Below are 7,662 nucleotides of genomic sequence, written 5' to 3'. Positions count from 1 at the left end.
GAGCTCTCTATTCTATTCCATTGATCTATATGTCTGTTCTTGTGCCAGTACCAGGCAGTTTTGAGAACAGTGGCTTTGTAATACAGCTTGATATCTGGTATTGAGATCCCACCTACTTTGTTCTTTCTCAGGATCGCTGCAGCTATTCAAGGTCGTTTTTTATTCCAGATGAATTTTTGGAGAGTACGTTCTAGGTCTGTGAAATATGCCATTGGTATTTTAATGGGAAGTGCGTTGAATTTATAGATTGCTTTGGGCAGTATGGACATTTTAATGATGTTGATTCTACCAATCCAAGAACATGGTATGTTCTTCCATCTCTTTATGTCTTCCTCTATCTCTTTTTTCAACGTCCTATAGTTTTCTGAGAAGAGGTCTTTTACCTCTTTAGTTAAGTTTATTCCTAGGTAGCTTAATTTTTTTGGTGAGATGGTAAATGGGATTGCTTTTTTAGTCTCTCTTTCTGCACATTCACTATTGGTGTATAGAAATGCCATAGATTTCTTGGCGTTAATTTTGTATCCTGCAACATTGCCGAATCCTTTTATTAAGTCTAATCGTTTATTGATGGAGTCTTTAGGGTTTTTTAAGAATAATATCATGTCATCTGCAAATAAGGACAGTTTTACTTCTTCTTTTCCAATTTGGATGCCTTTTATTTCTTCTTCTTGTCTAATTGCAATGGCTAATACTTCCAGTACTATGTCGAACAGGAGTGGTGAGAGTGGGCATCCCTGTATTGTTCCTGTTCTTAGGGGAAATGGTGTTAGTTTTGTCCATTGAGTATGATGTTGGCTGTGGGTTTGTCATATATGGCTTTTATTATGTTGAGGTATGATCCTTCAATTCCCACCTTGCTGAGAGTTTTTATCAAAAATGGGTGTTGGAGCGCGCCTTCCAGCCCCACCGCTTCCCTGCCATCGGCTCCTCGGACCTCCCGCGCGGCATGGCCCCCAAACGCCAGTCCTCGCTCCCGCCACCAGGGAAGAAACCCAAAGTGCCTCCAGCCCCCAAGCCGGAGAAGAGGCCGGCCCCTCCGGACGTGCCGAAGGGAGAAAAAGAACAGCAAGAAGCGATTGAACATATTGATGAAGTACAAAATGAAATAGACAGACTTAATGAACAAGCCAGTGAGGAGATTTTGAAAGTAGAACAGAAATATAACAAACTCCTCCAACCATTTTTTCAGAAGAGGTCAGAATTGATCGCCAAAATCCCAAATTTTTGGGTAACAACATTTGTCAACCATCCACAAGTGTCTGCGCTGCTTGGGGAAGAGGATGAAGAGGCGCTGCATTATTTGACAAGAGTTGAAGTGACAGAATTTGAAGATATTAAATCAGGTTACAGAATAGATTTTTATTTTGATGAAAATCCTTACTTCGAAAATAAAGTTCTCTCCAAAGAGTTTCATCTGAACGAGAGTGGTGATCCATCTTCAAAGTCCACTGAAATCAAATGGAAATCTGGAAAGGATTTGACGAAATGTTCAAGTCAAACACAGAATAAAGCCAGCAGGAAGAGACAGCATGAGGAACCAGAAAGCTTCTTTACCTGGTTCACCGACCATTCTGATGCAGGTGCAGATGAGTTGGGAGAAGTCATCAAAGATGACATTTGGCCAAATCCATTACAGTACTACTTGGTTCCTGACATGGATGATTAAGAAGGGGAAGGAGAAGAAGATGATGATGATGATGAAGAAGAGGAAGGGTTGGAAGATATTGATGAAGAAGGGGATGAGGATGAAGGTGAAGAAGATGAAGATGATGATGAGGGGGAAGAAGGAGAGGAAGATGGAGAAGATGACTAATGAACACTGATGGATTCCAACCTTTTTTAATTTCCTCCAGTCCCTGGGAGCAAGTTGCAGTCTTTTTTCTTTTTCTTTTTTCTCCCCCTCTTGTGCTCAGTCGCCCTGTTTTTGAAGTCTCTTTTCTCTCCTTTACACCATGGTTCTCACCTTATTTGGGGGGGATGTACCTTGAGCAGAATACAGTGGGAAAAGAATCTTTGCCCCTTTCTGTTCCAAATTCATTTTTATCCCTTCCTGTCTCAAGAAAAACTTAATGGAATCAACACCACCGTGCTCTGTGGGAAAAAAGAAAAACCTTCTGCTCCCTTAGCTGTGCTGGGAGCTGGAGGTGGCTAGGCCCCTGTGTAGTAGTGCATAGAATTCTAGCTTTTTTCCTCCTTTCTCTGTATATTGGGCTCAGAGATTACACTGTGTCTCTATGTGAATATGGACAGTTAGCATTTACCAACATGTATCTGTCTACTTTCTCTTGTTTAAAAAAAGAAAAAAATTTTTTAAAAAAAGGGGGGGTTATAGAAGGTCAACAAAGGGTGGGTTTGAGATGTTTGGGTGGGTTAAGTGGGCATTTTGACAACATGGCTTCTCCTTTGGCATGTTTAATTGTGATGTTTAACGGACATCCTTGCAGTCTAAGATGACACTTTTAAAATAAAATTCTCTCCTAATGATGACTTGAGCCCTGCCACTCGATGGGAGAATCAGCAGAACCTGTAGGATCTTATTTGGAATTGACATTTCTCTATTGTAATTTTGTTCTGTTTATTTTTAAATTTTCTTTTTGTTTCACTGGAAAGGAAAGATAATGCTCAGTTTTAAACGTTAAAAGTGTACAAGTTGCTTTGTTACAATAAAACTAAATGTGTACACAAAGAAAAAAAAATGGGTGTTGAATTTTGTCAAATGCTTTTTCTGCATCAATTGATATGACTATGTGTTTTTTTTCTTTCAATTTGTTTATGTGATGTATCACGTTTATTGATTTGCGGATATTGTACCATCCTTGCATCCCTGGGATAAATCCTACTTGGTCGTGGTGTATGATCTTTCTGATGTACTGCTGGATCCAATTTGCTAAGATTTTTGTTGAGGATTTTGGCATCTATGTTCATGAGTGATATTGGCCTGTAATTCTCTTTCATTGTGTTGTCTTTACCTGGTTTTGGTATTAGGGTGGTGCTGGCTTCATAGAATGAGCTTGGAAGTGTTCCTTCCTCTTGGATTTTTTGTAATAGTCTGAGGAGGATAGGTTTTAGTTCTTCCTTGAATGTTTGGTAAAACTCCCCTGTGAAGCCGTCTGGTCCTGGGCTTTTGTTTGCTGTAAGCTTTTTGATGACTGCTTCAATTTCTTCCATAGTTATTGGCCTATTGAGATTTTTAGATTCGTCCTAATTAAGTTTTGGAATGTTGTATTTTTCTAGGAATATGGCCATTTCCTCCAGGTTGTCTAGTTTGTTGGAGTAGAGTTGTCCATAGTATTTTTTAACAATCATTTGTATTTCTGTGGGATCTGTTGTTATTTCACCTGTATCATTTCTGATTTTGTTGATTTGGGTCCTTTCTCTTTGCTTCTTGGTGAGCCTGGCTAGAGGTTTGTCAATCTTGTTTATCCTTTCAAAGAACCAGCTCTTTGTTTCATTGATTTCCTGTATTGTTTTTTTGGTCTCTAAACTCAAAATGGATAAAGGACTTAAATATACGACGGGAAACCATACAAATACTAGAAGAATCCAAAGGCAACAAAATCTCAGACATATGCCGAAGCAATTTCTTCACTGATACAGCTCCTAGGGCATTGGAAACTAAAGAGAAAATAAACAAATGGGACTACATCAAAATAAAAAGCTTCTGCACAGCAAAAGAAACCATCAACAAAACAACAAGAAAACCCACTGTGTGGGGTAACATATTTGCCAATGTCATATCTGATAAGGGCCTAATCTCCAAAATTTATAGGGAACTCATGCAACTTAACAAAAGGAAGATAAACAATCCAATCAAAAAATGGGCAAAGGATCTAAATAGACACCTTTCAAAAGAGGACATTCAGAAAGCCAAGAGACATATGAAAACATGTTCAAAGTCACTAATCATTCGAGAGATGCAAATCAAAACAACAATGAGGTACCATCTCACACCTGTCAGACTGGCTATCATCAACAAATCAACAAACGACAATTGCTGGAGAGGATGTGGAGAAAATGGAACCCTCTTGCACTGCTGGTGGGAATGCAGACTGGTGCAGCCACCCTGGAAAACAGTATGGAGTTTCCTCAAAAATTTAAAAATGGAACTGCCATTTGACCCAGTGATCCCACTTCTAGGAATATATCCCAAGAAACCAGAAACACCAATCAGAAAGGATATATGTATACCTATGTTCATAGCAGCCCAATTTACCATAGCTAAGATTTGGAAATAGCCTAAGTGCCCATCAGCAGATTAAAGGATTAGAAAACCATGGTACATCTCTACAATGGAATACTATGCTGCTGTAAAAAAGAAGGAATTCTTACCATTTGCAACAGCATGGATGGAATTGGAGAGCATTGTGCTAAGTGAAATAAGCCAGTCAATGAAGGAAAAATACCACATGATGTCACTCATTTCTGGATAATAAAGACCATTATAAACTTATGAACAAAAATATATACAGAGGCAGAGCTGCCTCGAACAGACTGTCAAACTACAGCAGGAAGGCCGGGGAGGGTGGGAGGGCAGGACGGGGGTGGGTAAGAGATCAACCAAAGGGCTTGTATGCATGCATATAAGCATAACCAATGGACATAAGACACTGGGGGGTAGGGGAGGCCAGGGGATTGTCAAGGGCGGGGGAAAAAAAGGAGACATATGTAATACTTTTTGTAATACTTTAAGCAATAAAAAAAAGAGAACAAGAATAAAATTTCATAGCTCAAAAAAAAATGATCAACTATATTTTAAATGGATTTTGTTTGGGAAAAGGGATGACTTTTACATTCACCTGAATTTTAAGTGATTTTAAAGTACATACAGATTGTAATCATTTTAGATATCCCTGGTAAATAATTGAGTGGGGGTAAAATAAATTCCATTACTATATTCACAGAACCCCAGAATCACTTAATTCATAAAGAAGGTGGCTCAGCATTTTTGGTTCATGGTAAGATTGCAACCCTGAATATTTGAACACCTACTCTGGGGAGTTATTTTTTCTTACCCAGAGGAGATGAAATCATTTGAAAATAATAGAGAACTTATAATTAATTGCTGATGCACACAATTTTGTCTACATATAAGATTCTGACAAGGGCTGGAATATTTATTTTTAATAATGAATGAATACTATGATGCATGTATCTGAATACTAAGATGCATTTATTTATATATTTAAGATTTATCATTCAATTTAGTCCTCAAAACCACCTTAGGAGTTAGATACTATTATTATCCATATCTTACATAAAAGAAAATTGAAGCAAAGAGATGTTATATTATTTGCCTGAAGTCACAGAGTTATTAAGGCTCATAGTTAAATTAAATATGGATAGAATCTAAAGCTCAGTCTCTTAACCATGTGCTTAATGGAGAAAATGAAACTTTAATTCTAAACTCCAATATATTTGAGATAAAAAGTAGAGTTCATGTTTGTGTATTTACATGTTTTTAAAAGTTATATCTTATTTCTTAAGGAAATTTAAGAATGGAAGCGAATGTATTTTGAGCTCAACACTAAAGAAATCATTAGCTATATGTTCTAAAGTCATCTGTAGCAATTTCACAGGTAATAGAAAGGACTCACAAGATTTCTCAGGGTGCACTACTGATAGGCTTCAGTCAAGGTAATAAGTATGCTGTAGCTGGAGGGACAAAACATGGACAAGCAACTGGAGTCCAAAAAACTTTCAGGCAAAGCCCCACAGGTTACTTTCTTTGTTGAATAGGAAATACTTTATCTCTGGAGTATGAGCCATCAAGATACGCATAATAAATCTTGGTTTCAGAAGACTGTGAGCAAGATTTTTCAGTGGGATATATGACCTATTGGTCATATAGCCAAGTTGAGCTTTGTATCTTTTTAATCAATATCTAAGTCAGCAATCTACATATCTCTGCCTCTAAACAAGCTCTCCCTGGGGATAGACTGACAGATTTCTCAGAAGCACCTACTGAAATAATTTGCCAAAATTCGTTAAGTTTTTGAGGCTAAAACAAACAAAAAAAATCACTACTTCACTACTTCTTGAAAGCTATATTTAAATATCTATACCTATAAAAAAGCCTAATATGCAAAATTTACCCTTGGGAGTTCGACCAACTGGGAGTTTGATCACTCATTATGACGTACGCTGACCACCAGGGGGTGGCGTGGAATGAAGGAAGGCCCTAGCCAACAGTTGGCAGCCAGGGAAGGGACACCCTGGTCAGCAGCTGACAGCTGCTAGGGACCTTACCCATGCACAAATTTTGTGCACTGGGCCTCCAGTGGTAAAATAAAAGACAAATGTGACTGTCTTAGTGACAAAATTAGGGATTAAATATGATCAAAGTATAAGTCCAATGTGCCATGCAAAACATACCCAATGTTAAAATTCATTAATACTGTGCTCTCCTGGATTTTTTTCTACCTGACTTTTTCATAGTACTTTTTAAAATGTGTGCTGTTATCTCCAGCTTCTTAAAATCAAAGTACCCTAGGGTTTAGTCCTTGGTGATAATCTATTGTCAAGATCCACTCACTTTCTGATAAACCAATTCATTATCACAAGATGAAATGCCTTCTATAGGCCAGTGATTATACCCAGTTTTTCCAGCCCATACTTCATTCCCAAAATTTGACCTCATAAATCTATCTGCTTTTAAGACATCTCCAACAGAATATTTTGTAGATAGTACAAATCATTAGATACTGAATTGAACTCCTGATCTTCCTGGCCAAAGCTGCTCCTCTAACAACATCTATCATCTCATTTGACATTATCTTCATTTTTCCTATTTATAGGCCAACAAATTTTATGTCCTCTTTCTTTCCTCTTTTTTTTTACACCTCGTGTCATTTATTAGGAAATTCTACTGGCTCTATCTTTAAAATACCACATGTAAAATGTAACAATTCCTCATCACCTCTGTTTCTATCTATCTTCTGAGTCGTTATCCTTACTTGCATGGAATACTGAAATAGCCTTCTAATAGCTCTTCCTGTCTAGGCCTTCCCCTCATACTTTTATGAAACACAATAGCTAGAGTGATTATTTTTATATGGAAGTCAATATATCACACTTCTCTGCTTAGAATACTGCAACATTTTCACTCGATACAAATGTCCAATTTCTAATAATGGCCCCAGTTATTCTCTAACCTCACATTTAACTACTACCCTTCTTGATCACTCTGCTTCATATAAAATGGTGCTATAGTTTTCTCTCCCTTTACCATTCCAGGAATACTCCAGTTGTAGAGGAATCTGCAGCAGCGATTGATTTCTTTGAGTTCTTTACTCAATTCCCTACCTCTCTAACATTCTCTCAATCTTATTTCAAGTGCCATATTTCCAATAAGGCTTATTCTGATTAGCATGTTGAAAATTGCACTCTATTTTCTCTTCAGCATTCCCAAATGCCTTCTATTCAACTATATTCTATTCTTCTTCTATAGTATTAAACCTAAGAAATTCCTATTTTGCATTATTCTTAATTCTTTATGTCTGCCTCATTTAATGAGAATTAAGACCCTCTAAACACTGGGATCTTTGCTGATTTTTTCACTGTTCTATCCTAGAAACCAAGTTGAGGACCTGGAGGTGTACCAGTTAATAATGCGGATTTTTTCAATAGATGGAATTACACATATGTTGATATATATGTGATTTG

The 7,662-nt window shown here is 37.4% G+C and overlaps 1 pseudogene; it reads left to right on the top strand.

Moving 5' to 3' along the window:
* Positions 1-909: 909 nt before the first annotated feature.
* On the top strand, positions 910-2,696 carry LOC118674950 (annotated as a pseudogene).
* Positions 2,697-7,662: the final 4,966 nt, after the last annotated feature.

The sequence above is a fragment of the Myotis myotis genome, unplaced genomic scaffold (assembly GCF_014108235.1).
Source record: "Myotis myotis isolate mMyoMyo1 unplaced genomic scaffold, mMyoMyo1.p scaffold_m19_p_1, whole genome shotgun sequence".
NCBI classification, from domain to species: domain Eukaryota; kingdom Metazoa; phylum Chordata; class Mammalia; order Chiroptera; family Vespertilionidae; genus Myotis; species Myotis myotis.
This window is presented reverse-complemented; position numbering and strand designations above follow the sequence as displayed.